Below are 15,529 nucleotides of genomic sequence, written 5' to 3'. Positions count from 1 at the left end.
AATCTGATCACTCAGATGTCTCAAACCCTGGCATTAGCTCTGAGTGTATTCAATTACTGGTTAACGTGGAAAGTTGCCATATTTGGAGAGGCTCAGATCATCTCAAAATTTCAGAGGCAATCTCTGAGCAGAAGAAAAGAAAAGGGGGGGGGGAGAAAAAAAAAAACAAAACAAACACATTCTTCTGAAATTGTATCACTCCTACGTTCTTCTTGACTCATATGACTCAACTGCAAGTGCTGGGAAATCCAGACTTGAAGATTAAGTTAATCTAATCTTGAAATTTGATTAAATTATATTAATCTAAACACATGTTTAACTGGCAGCTCAATTTAGAAGCAATACAACTTTGGCTGAAATTTGCTTCTCTGACACAAATGCAGGACACGGTTGGTGACATTTCATTATCTTTACGGAACTGTTGGAGTAAAAAGGAGTAAAAAAGAGACACAAGATCAAAATCCATCACTGAAAGCCAAATTTCCCTAAGAAATGTGGGGAAAACACCCCACCCTCCCATTTCAGCTGATTTTCCTCCAGTCTGAATTCATCTGCTGGCACTGAAATATTTAGATTTGAAGCTTGCATCACAGTCTGTTCCTCCTAAATATCAGCTTTGTTTCTGTCCTAGGACACACACGCACCTCCCACATCCCAGATCATTCCTATGAAGATCATCTGTTGAGTAGCTATGGGGGAAGCACCTTAATGCCTCCGTAGCAGAGTTATCTGATAGTGCACCAGCTTAAACTACACACTTAATCTGTTTTTGTGAATATAATAGTTATGCATATTATGCAATGTGCACAAGGATAGAGGCCCACTGCAGGTTACCAGTAGCCAGCCAGCCATATTTTCAAGTGAAGGACCAGGCAGAACTTCATGCTGGTTGCCCCACACTAGGATACACCAGTATTGTTACCAGCTATGTGAACGGGGACTCACTGAACACTTGAGAAGCTTCATTCATTTTAGCTTTGACAACTCGTATATTTCTAAAATAGGGCATGGCAAGTAATGTTTCTTTTCCAGAAAACCTACATTTTCCATGAAAAACTACTTTTATCAGAGAATTCAGAATTAAGAGAGTCCTAACAACTAGCAAGCCCGTTCTTATCTTAATTTATCTTAGAGGTTGGACCTGGAAAGTGATCCCACAGAAGCCAGCTTGCTGTGGCTTTTTGAGAACATCAGTGGAGCTCCAACAGGTACGGTTCTTTGGCACATTTTGTATACACAAAGCCTTGGCTCAAGGGACAAATGGGAGAAGACACAGAAAACTGTGCAAATACAATAAAATAAAATAAAATAAAATAAAATAAAATAAAATAAAATAAAATAAAATAAAATAAAATAAAATAAAATAAAATAAAATAAAATAAAATAAAATAAAATAAAATAAAATAAAATTACTAGGAACAGGGTATGATCATCTTGAAATGATCAAGCACAGCATCATCACTCTGCTGTCCAAGACATTTGACCTTACAGTAACTGCTTTTTCACATCTGCCCAGTTTTCAGCTCAGTGGAGCTGCCCCATGAGATGAAGCTCTTTCTAGTCTCTTTTTCCCCTGAAGTTCCTCACCATTCCTTAGTTCTGCATAAAATTTTCAAATAATTTTAGTGAATCCTTTCTCATGTTTCTATTTTGCATGGTGAACAAAATCTTCAGAGATAAGAGGAGAACAGACAAGGAGAAATATTATGCAGTGTTTGCCTTGAAAGATGATTTTGTGCTTTTCTGTTGTTGTGTTTATAACAAAAGAGTATTCAGAACAAAGGAGAGAGAACAAGAGCCAACAAGGGCCAGATGCTTCCCCTACAAACAGTGAGTAACTTCATTGTTGAGAGGAGCTGAGAAAGAGTGGGAGAAAAAAGGAAAGATAAAAGAGAGAAACAAGATGATAGGTGGGGAATAGGTTGGCCCATAGACAGGAGGAGCTTAAGAGTGGAAAGAGAGAGAGGGAAGGGAGAGACAGAAGGCCCAAAACAAAACAAAACCCAAAACAAAGGAATAATGAGGTGAAGAAAGAAAGAATTAAAACAGATAAGAGGAGCAAAGTGGAGGGAAAAAAAAGAGGGAGAGAGAGAAAAGAAAGGAAAAGGCAGGCACAATGTGAGAAAAGGGATAACATGAATTGGGAGAAAAGATAAACACAGGCGGATAGAAGTGCGGGAGGAAATTGCAGAATTGCTCAATGAGAAGAGCACATCACTAGAGTTCACGTCACTAATACAAAGTCATCTTTAACCCCTTCCCTTTTCCATGGTGAAACATAGGTAGGAGCTGATGCCTCTGAAAATTTTCCTAATTAACCTAATTGATCAATCAAATCACTAAAGTCAAAAGCTTCTAATACTGCAACAATCAATTGCAAAGAGGAAGTAGTTTTCATAATTAAAAAAAAAAAAGCAGAAACCAACATGCTAAGAGTAAAAGAGTAAACCGCAAACTGTAGCATCACACCAAATGCTGTTTCCTGAGCTCAGCTCTGTGCTACGAGAGAGACGTGACAAGCCCAGACAGTCATCTATGTTCTCTTAGTCTTCATGCCTGTAACACTTTAGGCCCCATCTTTTTTTTTTTTTTTTTTTTTTTTTTTTTTTCTGATCGATAAAAGACTCCGGCCCAGCATTGAGGACACAAGCCAACTTTTTTTCTGATTGATGTTGCCAGGGCAACCAGGCTTTCTAGCAAAGACAGAAGCCATATAACTGCGTATTTATCTTTTTCCTGTGCCACCAGTTTTTATTCTAACATTAGTCCATATCTAAGGATAGCAATAATGAAGTGTGTGCAGGTGACTCATGCAGAATTCTGTAAAAATGTTGCTTTCATAAGCAACAGCCCTTCTTATTGATCCATCTTAGTTTCTGCCTCCTTTCCTCTGGTGTCTCCAGGAAACAGATGAGCTGAAACTCATCTGTTTTTGAGCACCTGAAACTGCTCAAATGCCCTCAGGACTGCGGTGCTAAAGGGGCTGTGAAGGTGGGTGGCATTGGCAGAGTAGTCCTTGGAGCTCAGGGCTGAGCTACCAGGAGTCTGCAGGGCAGGAGAGAGGGGCTTTGGCCAAAATATATCTGGTGAGGGTTTTCTATGTTTGTTTGTTTTGGTTTGTTTGTTTTATGTATATCAGCCACTGGATCTTACTGTGGTTTTCTCTACCCTGAGCAAGAAACCGAATCTGTGGGGCAATGGAAGAAAACAGCTCTCTGCTCAAGTCCAGTTTTAGAACATCAGTTCAGTTTTAAACTGAACATCAGGTTCAGTTTTAAAACATGTAGAGAATTTTTTTTTTTTAAAAAAGTACCAATCAAAAAAATTAAAAAGATAATTTCCTATTAAAGTCCTGAAAAGCAGCACAGCAGTATGAAAATATACCTTTTTCAGGGGAGAGATTGGGTGAAGGGTGGGTTCCAGAAGGAGCCAGGAGAGGAGCAGAAAGTGTTGGATACCGGGAATTAGAGCTGCAGTTCGGTTGAGTCATTGCCTGACCCTTCCCTCCTTCTCTTGAGGGCTGAATGGAGTGTGTTTTTTTGGCGAGCATTCCCAAATTATTCTTTACTTCATATTTCTCAGGAAAACATTATATGCAGGAGGAAAAATTCTATTTGTTAAGGGGAAACAATTTTTCTGTGGAAGTCACAAAAATAAACCCTCTCACGTACGTACAGGGCACTGAGCCAGCTGAGCAAAAGGATGATGGGAAGTCTGAGGAAGTGTGAGGACACGCTTTTGTCTGGCTGCTTAACCAGAATTTGTCTGGCTGCTTAACCGGATGCAGCCTCGCAGTCACACAGCGACTGATCAGAAAGCGCTTGGTTCCTCGCGCTGTTTTATGCCTCGCCTGGTCAGCCTAGCAGCAGTGCGAGAGGTGCACAGGAGGTGTGCAACAGGGGCATGCTGCCTGTTGGCACGGGGAGCCAGCCGGGGCCTGCACGCTGTGGCATAGGGTGGAGGCATTTCAGCAGTGTCAGCTGCCTTATCTCATGGCCCCATTTAGGCATACTTCTCACACCCCGACATTAGTAACAGAGAGCTACGCACACATCCAGTGCATATACATGGAGTGTGCAGAGCCAAACCCACCCGCTGTACATACACACTCCCTAGCAAACACACAGGTTGGACATACTGACACATACTGACACACAAAAACACTGGTGCGCAACTGAGCACAAACAGAGCTGCACACTTCAAAATACCACAGCTGAAGGAATTTTTCCTCTGGTCATCTGCTCCCAGGTATCCAGCCTGAGTCACACTACACTTCCCAGCAATTGCAGGAAGGGTTGTAGTGCAGGGGGGGGGGGGGGGAAGCGGGGAGCAGGGACTGTGAAAACTGGCTCAGTAAGACTGCATGTAGTTACATCAGAAAGATTCACAAATAAACAAAGGAAAGAAAGTATCTGGCTGACCACTCTCTGTTTGAACTAGAAGATCTTAGGTCTTCTTAGATCTTAGGTCTTTTCCGGCCTGACCGATGTGATGATTATGTGTTCTGCAGCCCTGGTCCCCTCGCTACAGTAGTTTAAAATTATCTTCTGTTGAGCTGGCAACAATCAGAGATGGCCAGATTTGAATTTCCCCCTCTCCCTTTAGCAGGTTTGTTTCTCCCAGTGGGATACAAGCGGCTAAGCCAGATAGTGCATAAGGTTTAGCATTCCTCTCCCAGCAGGAGATGCTTTGCTCTGCCCTGCCCTGTGGCAGTGTAGAGCCACCTCCTAGCACCTTGCATCTGCTGTTCAGTAGCAATGAGCAGGAGCAGCAAACGCATTGTTACAAGCAGAACAAGAAAGGAGGTTATATGAAGAGTGCTCTGAAGTGCAGCACGCTGCTCCTGTCCAGGAAGGACAAGGTTAAACCACCTCTAGGGTGACCCAGGCTAGATAGCCAGTCCATCTCTGCATCTCAGTCATGAGAGATGGGCCAGAAAGCATCCTGGAATACAGCCCCATCTTCACAGCCTGGCAATTCTTCCCTCTCCTCCTTCAGAAATGGCATCAGCAGCCTTGGATGGGCATCTCCCCTATACTGACAGTTCAAGCCACAGCAGCTTCTTGCAAAACTCAGGCCGCTGACACAGCTGCTGGCCTCACCCCAGCCCTGCCCTTTCGGAGGAAAACCTCCCTCCAGAGACAGCTCATTCTCCAAGGGTTTGTCTTGCTGGTCTTGGAAGATGGCCTGCGCCCTTCCCTGGCAGATGCATGACCCTCCCAGTCGGAGCACAGCTGCACCACGCTGCAGCAAGTGGGACAGTGGCAGGCTGCACGCCCAAGCCTGCTCCCCAGCACGCTCACAGGGCTGTCTGGGGTGGCTCAGGACAGACAGGATGTGGTCCCTGCGGGAGGGCTGTGTGGGGACCCAGTGGAGCACAGAGCTTCCCCCCCCCCCCCCCCCCCTCAGGTCATGCTGCTTTTTGTTTTGCCCTGTTCATGCAAACACATTTGGCTCTTACACCTTACGCTTCCCTCCTCCCCCAGGATCATTCACGCACCCTGCCACGGCTCACTTCCACTCCTACACACACGTGCATCTGCTTGCCCCTGGTCCTCCTCATCTCTTTGTAAACTAGTGTGGTTACCTTCAGCCAGCCTGTCTGCGCCAGGCTGCCGTGCACACAACTGCTCATGCATGTTTCTGTGGGTAGGTGGAGGATTTGCAGGGGCCTGCATTACACTCGCTTTCCTTTTATGAAATACCCGGTCTGTGTAACTTTACATTCTCGTACAGATACGGGCTGTGTGCTACTGCAGGCCTGTGCAAATACCAGTGCCTGAGATTACCGGTGCATGAATTCATAATACTGAAATGTGTACATGTGTTTTCCAATATGCCCATGTATATATGCACACAAGTTTATATCTGGGCATACATTAAAACATGTAAACATATTTATATACATGCTCCTTTACCTACTTCATACACAGAAAGGTATGTACACATGCATACATAGCTGTATTTTTATATCTGTGCTTGTTTGCATTTGTGTAGATACACTCTTTGTTCATGACTATGTATACCCTTGTACCTACATTCACCTGTTTCCTTATGTGAAATCTTACATTTCTGATGTTTATTCTTCAGTGGCACCTGTCAATATTTGTACTCCTGTGGCTATATACATGCAATTTTCAGACTTGGGGCATTTTATTTCCGATGCAGTTTGTCCAAAACTAAACATTAACATTCATATTCACAATGACAAAAATTACAGCACAACAAAATCCTGCATGGAAACTTCTGTAGGTAATGCAAGTGTTTTGTTTTGTTTTGTTTTGTTTTTATTTCCCCATAGCATTGTGTCATGCTTCTCTCTTTGCAGTGATAAGATCACAAAATGCAGAAAAGGAGAAAGCTTGAACAGCAGGAACACGAGTTTTGTTGAAAGCACTGAGAAACTCAACACTTCTGACCCAATCCTCAAAAAACAGAATCAAATCAAATCAAATCTGTACTCTCCCAGTCAATGTGAAGTACAACACTTCCAATTTTGTACAACAACATTTGCAATAAGGTAGGCTGCAGCTGTTGTTCTGCACTGCTGTCCTTTGCTTTAGCCTCTGCCCTTAAGAGACCATGCCCTGTACGCTAGTATCTTTTTTAAGCTTAGCCCGGAGCAGGATATGATTTGTCCCTGCACAATTCTGCATGTTTGCCTGAAAAACAAGGTGTTTGGAATGACTGGGTACGTGGTCATCCCTCTTATCTCTGAAGAGAGGTTGCCACAAAGGGTGCAGCGGGAATGCTGACCTAGTGTTCCAGTCTCTTTCCTCATACACCTCCTTCCAAACCCATGAGCTGCAGGAGATGGTGTACAAGTTTTCGCTGTGTGAAAGGAGGTTTTCACTTGCTTTCTACTACTGTCTCTATTTTTTCCCATAGAAATTCAGGAAACAGAGCGAGCTAACAGCTGGTTTGCTTGCCCTTCAGTCCTGGTATCTCTCCAAAAGAAATAATTGAGATTAGTACAGGTACACTAAGTGTAAGGAGATGTCCTTGGTGTTCCATGGGAGCATCTTGCAGCAGAGCCTTACTGTGGGAACTGCACAGGAGTCGTGGCTGTTCTGGCCCAGGCCTCTCCCAGAGAAAGCTTTGTAAAGTGGAAATGTCACAGTCTTGGCTGCACAGCTCCTTCCTTCCAATCCACACTACTCCATCAAGAGTCCTCCCCTAGAATATTTTGTTTGCTCTCAGCTCTTTCTTAGCAAGGAAAAGGTCAGCTGCTGTGAGGTCAGGGACTCTTTCAGGATATGGCTTATAGGTAGAGATGGTTTAAATATCTTCAGTATTGAGAAGCTTCAGATCTGATAGAGATCACATACTATGGGACAAGATGGAGGAAACAGGCTCAGCCCTGCTCTGTGTCTTTTCATCTGTGATAGCGACAGTTTCATAAGGTATCTATGCCACTTTTTCCAACAGGGGCTTCGCTCTTGGAGACATTCCTTCAAGGAAGATCATACAGGAGCGTGTCACACAGATCAAAACACCATCACAATTGGCTCCAACCCTCCTGTGCCTGAGCAGACAGCCAGTGAGCACTGGGGACTAGCTGCCCATCCCGCAGCTCCAGGTAGGGCTGAAGTGGTTCACAGGGAAAGCCACCACACATGCTTTCGGGAGGGAAAGTGCTTGGCCTCAGGTCAGTGGTTCTGGACGGATTTGTTCCGGTTTAATTGACCAGGTGGGAACAGGGTGCACTTTGTTTGAAAGAGATTATGCTCCTGAATTAGCTCTCCTGCCAAGTCTCTTATCGTTCTGCAAACAATGGGAGTATGGGGAAACGGACCTGGGAAAACACAGGCTGGATGCATAAGGAAGAGCGTAGATTCCTCTGCTGATGACACTGATAAGTAGAACTGGCCATTTCCCAGCACAGAAATTAAACTAAAATGTGATGGCAGGCCTGGAATAGCAAGGAGACACAGCGGAGGGACCGTGTGCTGGCTGAGCTGTTAACCCCAACTGCTAACAGAGCCACAGGAGCACCAACAAGGGAAAAGAGAGAAACCAGCCACAGGAAAAGGCAGAGGCACCCATCTAGTCTCTAAACATGTTCTCTGCAGCCAAGGGTTTTCTTCCAACAGTCACATTTTTAGGCATCAGTCGCTCCCTGCCCTGGCAGGGCCAGGTGCCATGCGTACAGCCCCCAGCTATGCTGCTCGGTTTTACCATGTCACGCCACCCTCCTCTAACCAGGCTTCTCCTGCCTTTCGCCTTCTCCCTGCTGGCCGACTTTTTCGCCTTTTTCTACTTCTTCCTCCAAGCCTCCTTCCCTCCATCTGTGGCTTCTGTGCTCGCCCTTTCCTCCCTGCTCACCCCCCGGCCTCTGCAGCTGCGCTCCCCGGCTCCCCTGGGGCAGGAAAGCGGCGGTCAGCGGCGGGTTAAAGAGCAGCGGGGGCGGGCAGGCGCCCTCCTCCTCCGTCCTTGATCGCTGCCATCAGCCCCCGGGAGCCCTCGGGAGGCCGGAGCCGGGCGCGCCCCGTGCGGGCTCGCACGTCCTCGGCAGCCTGCGCGCAGCTGGGACCCGCGGCCGGGCACGGGGTGGGGGGGGTGGGCAGGAGAAGCTGGCTGTCGGGCAGACAGAGCTGGGGGCACACCCGGGGGCCTCCCAGGCGTGAGGATGGCAGGGGATGGATGTGGTGCAGAGGAGGTTTTACAAAGCCGAAGCACGTTGAGCATCGTCGCCGCCGGGCTCAGCCACGCTGCACCGGTCCTGCGCGCTGCGTGGGTGCCTGTTTTTGCTTTCATCCCACAGCACATCGCTGAGTCCCGCTTGGTACCCCTTCCTTCTGCCCCCCCCTACACGTGCATCTCAGCCCTGCAATCCCCAAGCAGTGAAATTTCTAAAGAACCGAGCACTGCGCAAGCCTGCTGGATTTCCTTCCTCCCTCGGAAACTGCTTCTCTTTGGCAACACAGAGAGCAAAAATACAAACACAGAGACTGAGATTAGACAATTCTGTGATTCTGTGATTTCTCAGAGGTAAGAACAAGAAAAGACATCTCTCGTGGAGGCATCCCTGACCCTCTGCTCAGATGCAGTGGTACAATTCAGTGGGTGGAAAATAAATAAGTACCAAAATCACAGAGTACCTTGCCAAGTGAGACTAAGCATGGGAATTTGGGTGTGATGTCAGGAGCTGTGCCTCCGAGCCAAATGTCCCCAGCTGAAGGATTGCTGGGTTATTCCTGCTTCTGGTCCATCCAGCTGGAACAAGGCACAGAATAGAGTGGTATCTTGCCAGATCCTCAAGCTTTAAGGGATCACAGAACAATATGTGAAGTGTTCCAAAATGTGCCACCAATTTCACACACTCCATCCACGAGGCATGTGTGCAAACATCCCACTTCTGTAGCTCTGTAGGACCTGGACACCTCACAGCCTTGATTCTTCACAGCACCCCACTGGAAAGAAGATCCTTTTCCAGATGCAGAACTGAGGCAAAGGCAAACTAAGAGTAGATCCCAAACTAAGATGCCATAAGGCTGAGCACTTCAGCACAAACACTTTCTCAGCCCTTCAGATGGAAACCAAGAGAATAGAAGGAGAGATGACTATTTTTTTGCTACTATGGACCCCCAAAACCAACAGTCAGAGGAACTGTAATGCAAATTAGCCTAGAGGAAATTGGTGAAGCCCAGCACTCTCCAGGCTATGTTGCTTTACCCAGCATCATTGGGAGCTGTCTCCCTCCAGAGGAGACCTGTAACCTGTGTCTTTCTGAAGCCACACTCATCCTTCTTTAAAAACAAAGGGGAAAAAACAAAAAAAATACAAACCCAGCAACAGTAAATCAGCTGCTAGAGAATCTGTTCTTTCTCCCCATTGACTGGGTGACTCTATGATTACTTCAATACCCCAGAACATGAGACCCATACACCAGCTTCTCCATTAAGGAACCTTTATTCTACCTTCCTCTCCATGGTCTTTATGGATCCAAAAGCTGCTGATGAAGAACAAACCCACTCACTGTGATGCTATGAATGCTTTTTTTTAGGTCTCATAACTCCCTATAGTAGTCCTTAAAATATACATCTTCTCTGCCTACCATAATAAGTTTAACCATGCACATGGTCAAAAATGGAGCAAAGACGCCCATAGCAGAAGCCAAGGCCACCTACCTGCTCTCTGTAATTCTGCCAGGTAAGGTAGGGATCATGCTGCCTAATGGCTGATTTATGGGCCAATGCATCTTTAACTCTTCGCATGGGGACGTATCTTTCAGCCCAACCCAGAACTTGTAATCATTAACTGATTGGGGCTTCCACCAGTCCAGTTGCCTCCAGTGGTGAGAAGGCTTTCATAAGGAGGCTCTCTAAGATAAAACGTGTTGCATTGCATGTGGCGTCTGATCTAGCAGGCATGCAAACAGTATTTTAAGAAAAATAAAAAAATAATAAATAAATAAATAAATAAATAAATAAATAAATAAATAAGGCAATGACAGAAATTTGCCTCCAGTATACAACAGCCACCAAGTATGTTTTTTTCAGGAACAAGTTTTTTAGGTGTAGTTGCCTAAACACTGACTGTCACCCTTCAGATTCATAAATTCCTGTATTGAAATCTGTCTTAGTAGTGATCACTGCACTACCTGTTATACTAGAACAAGTAGCTGAACAAAGGATCTGTAAACTGCGACACCAATGTGGGGCTGGAAACTTCTCTCTCAAGGGAGGAAGGTGTGTGAACAGGTGATGCCAGTGTAGAGCCATCGAGGCCTATTTTTTAACTCCACCCAGTGTTGTGGCACTACAGCCACCACATCACTCCTTTTCCCCAACTTCAATACACATCTGTCTTTTTAGATCTTCTTTTGGTATCATGGACAATGACTGAGAAAGAGAAATGGAAACAAGGATGAAGAAGAGCTGAAGCAAAAAAATAAGGAGAAAAAAATACCTGTCTTACAGAAAATGAGGGAAGGACAGGAAAAGAAGAGCAACAGAAAAACAAAATGCAGGTTAAGATTATACATGAAAGGAATAGCAATGTGAGAAATATATTTGTGAAAGACAAGAATAACAAAAAATGAAGAAAAGAAGAAAGAAACAAATACATCTGATATAGAAACATTTCTCTTTACTGCAGCTATATTCTTCTGACTTGCAGAAAGCAATTGGGTAAAAGTTGTGGGACAGCATAAGGGAAGGATGTTCTTGCAGTGGTTTTGTGCTAAGTGAAGTAATTGGTGCAGCAATGAGTCAGGGGGGCAGGACACATGCAGGACTCCTTCACTATCCACAGAAGGGATTTCTTTTAAGCTGTTAAATCATTACTTCAGTTACTCACTAGCTTGGAGGTCTTCAAAGTTTCTCTTGGTCAAAAAATATCTCCTGAATTATACCTAGTGTTAGGTACAGGCTCTCTCTGCAGCTCTTTGTGCCATAAAGGAGCTTGGCACCACAACCATTCAGCCTAACCTATGCCAAGAGTTCAGGTTTCCCTGGGAATTTGGGACCCTGAGGCAAACCACCTTTACCAGGTCTAAAGACTTATCAGATAACACATTCTTCAGCCTTTCAGATGAATCACTGGATCAGAGACAGAGAGGACAATGTGCTAGTCACATGAGACCCTAAATCCTGAACTGACCTAAAAGTGCAGTGAAGCTCAGAACTCCATAAATGACCGATTTATATGCAACTGATCCCTAACCAAGTGTTAATGCAAGATTTCTGGGAACACCTTAAACGGTGGGGTGAAATGTAGCAGTTAAATACATGTGTCACCACTATTGCTGGGTCCATACAGCAGACCCAAGCCTTCCCCAGATCCCCATTTTGTGCAAGGCTCAGGGTAAGACCTGGAATTGCTTCCCCATGGCAGCCAGTCCCCTGTTTGTTCCAGAGTTTACCCCATAGAACTCAGAATATTTCAGAAACTAAAAATAAAAAATAAATAGAAAAAAAAATAAATTAAAAACAAACAAACAAACAAACAAACAAAAACAAACAACTGCTGACATGGCTTTCAGAGTCTGCAGCCAGCTAGGCATGGATTATAATAGGAATAATTAGTGCTCCTAAAGGGTCCAGCTCAAATCACAGTGACACTGTAGAAAGGACTGTATATAAACAGTAAGCGTTAGCTATGTCTTGAAGATCTATCTCAAGACCAACACAGATAAGGAAAAAGAATTAATATTAACTCTGTTTTGCTGATATGGGAACCAGGCATGGAGTGATTACATGGTTTAGCCCAAGAGAAAATCTGCAGTGATGTTGTAAACAAAACCCCAGCATGCTGAGACCCAGACTGGTGCTGTACCAGCTAGGCAATCCGTGATCTCCCTCTGGACCAGGAGCAGACACCATGACACAGATGGCTGTTATGTCTAGAAAACAGGGCTGCTACAAATGCTGCATTTTTAATGCAGTTCATCTTTACCCTAGATTCTATGCTCCTTTACTTACTTGAAGCCTCTGGCACCAAAGAATAATCTGTGGGGAAGTGAGGAAGTATAGACATGGATCATAAACCTTTGCTTGCCTGCTGGGAATGTCCACAGCTGATACTATCAGTAGGATAGATGTCAGATTCTGCCATCTAGCCCAGACCAGAAGCAAGAAAATCACCTTTAGAGTTGCACTCCACATTTTTCTGCCTAGCTGACTGGTTCTAGTAGGACACTCAAAAAGTACAACACTCTTCCTAACCCAGGATGAAAATCAAAGATACTTGCTGTTCGGCTTTATGCACCAAAAGAAGTTGGGGCACAGCCCTTCAGATACTGCAGCGCAACATCAAAGTGTTGTTGTGACTGCCTATGTGAGCACAAGCATATTCTTGCTTTTTACTGAGAGGAATAAGTACTGTTCAGGACTGTGACATTGCTCCTAAATTGCAGCTGGAAGTTGACAGCCTGTCAAAGAGAGGAACCAAGCATCACTGAAGAATATGTGTCAAAAATGCAACCTACTCTTGCAGCCCTATGTCCTGTTCTCCCACAGACACCTTAAAAGGGCTACATCAAACCTTAGTGGTTTGTAGTGCAGTAAAAGATCTGCCTAGACCCAAGTAAAAGAGAAGGGACGTGACATGCTCAAACACAGAACGCCTTTTTCTGTTTCTAATTTTGACTCCCTCGTGGCCTAATTACTGGGTCTGGAGTAACCTGTTAATACTGAAGCAGGTCGACATGGGTTCAGCATGCTCTGTGGAGAACAGCTGTCTCCTCCTTCCAGAGTAGACTGTGTGGCAGCAGGTGTGGAAGTTGAACCTGTCCATCCCCTAGCAGTGGGAGGAGAACATATGGAGTAAATGTGGATTTTATCTACAGGGGAGGCTCTCGCAGTTGCCATGACTCCACACTGGCTCCTCCCCAGCTGTAAAGATGATGCAGCATCTGACAGCAATCAATGGCATTCATGTACTGTGTTCCCTTCACTGTGTTGCTTCTGTCCCCACCTTGCCTGCGGCTTTGGAGCCCCACCAGAACTGCCCCACTTTTTGACCCCCACTGGGTGTGTGTTCATCTTCACCAGTGTGAAATTCAGATGGACAGACAGCAATTCACCTTACAAAACCTCCTCCCTTGGTGTCCCCCTTGCCTGCAGCACTCCCCTCTGTTACACACCCAGGCAATTCTCCTGGAGGAGCTCTGCTATCATGGAAACCTTTGTGCTCACCGCACATGCTCTAGCTTTCTCTTCAGCTGCTTTTCTAACTCCCAGGACATGCAGTCCCCCTTCACCTTCAAAGTACTTTCCCAAGGGCAATGGTCCTGCCACAGAAGCTAATATTGGTTTCCTCTTTGTCTTCCAGCTTCAGCTGACCTGGCTGAACCTCGAGCACCCAACCAGCATACACATTTCGCCTGCCTTCACTGAGTAATTCAGGAAGGTGGAAGGCAGCATGGCAAAAGGAAGAGCTACGGCTGGGTCACCATGTTAGCAGAGCATGTTGCAGAGCAGGCTGCTTTCCCTGATGCCTCTTGACTTGCCACAAGGCTCTGTGAAACCCCTCACCAGCTCACATGTTTCTAGGAAGCCCTAGAAGCACTGCAGGCCACTTCCTCTCTTTTAAAGCTTGCCAGTTGTCTTCCACTCACAGCTGAATTAATCAGATGTCCTCACTTACCCCACTAGGGATGAGAACTGTGCTCCTCAGTATGCAAAAATTGTGACCCTGTCAGAGTGAACTCTGGCTCATGAATTTTGCCAATCACAGCCCAAACAAGCACAGACAATATTAGTGATTCTTCTGCTGGGCACTGTATCATTTTTGGCTTTTAAACTCCTTTTACTAGAGTGTAGTTCAGAAATAGGCAGCATTTGAGAGATGCAAACAAATTTCCCTTGCAGTTTTTCCCTCCAGTCATCTCGTCACAGATTTGTTATGAAAAACTAACAACCTGCTTCACAATGAATGGTTATTTTGATAGTTATAAGATCTGTTTCTGATGTGTGATGGTGTTTCAAAGTCCCATGCTTGTTTTCCAGACTAAAATGGCTTTGGAAGGCAGGGTACTTATAACTGATTAAGGTCATTTTTATTTTCTATGAAAAATGGATGTAGGAACAGCCACAGAGAAGAGTAATTATCTCACTGAGATGAACCCCAGTTTACTTTCCCTCATAAATAAGTATGTCTAGATTCAACAACAACACAAGCAATTGTAGTCAGCAAGGCCTGAGAACAAGGGAACCTTCTTGGGCATATTAATATCTCTCTAGACAAAGTCAGCCTTGATTTGTCATTGTTAAGTATTGCACTCAGAACATCACATTAAGGACTACACAGAGAAGTTACCACAAAAGCAGCAACTAATATTCCCAAGAGTTTACAAAGGTCATAATTATTTAATGCCCTTGCCAAATGACAATGATCAGTCATGCCAGACCTGGAAATGGATTTCAGGCTTTCTATTTCTGTGATCCCACTATCCAGTTTCCCACCTGCACAGTAACTGAAATTCCTGCCCTTCTTCTGTCCTCCTCTAGTTTAGCATCTCTGCAGCCAAAGCTCCAAGACAAGTAACATCATGGAAATGTGCAATTGAATCCATCAGCCTCCCCTTCTCCCCTCATGCCCATGCACCTTCCCTGTGCCCACTTTCCTGTAACAGGTCCCCTCTCATCTTTAAGCACCTGCCCTGTGGTCTGTGCACAGCATTACCCAGCCCCTGCATTCATTCCCTCATGCATTGCATGCTTCCCTTCTGTGTGCTGCCATTTCCTTCTGCATCATCTTTTCGCCATCATCTTTCTCCTCTTCAGCCTCCTTTTTTTTCAACACCTCCCTCATGGCTTAATCTAGACTGAAGTCAACATGTGATGTTAGCCACCCAGAATAACCCAACTATTTTGCCCAGAGAAGCTGTGGATGCCCCATCCCTGGAAGGTTTCAAGGCCAGGCTGGATGGGGCTTTGAGCAACCTGGTCTGGTGGGAGGTGTCCCTGCCCATGGCCTGGGGGTTGGAACTGGGTGATCTTTAAGGTCCCTTCCAACAGAAGCCATCCTATGAGTCTCGTTTTTACCAGTCTAATGTAGACACAGCAGACTGTTTTTAAGAAAT

The sequence above is a fragment of the Aythya ferina genome (assembly GCF_964211825.1).
Source record: "Aythya ferina genome assembly, chromosome: 1".
NCBI classification, from domain to species: Eukaryota; Metazoa; Chordata; class Aves; order Anseriformes; family Anatidae; genus Aythya; species Aythya ferina.
Note: the sequence above shows the minus strand (reverse complement) of the source record.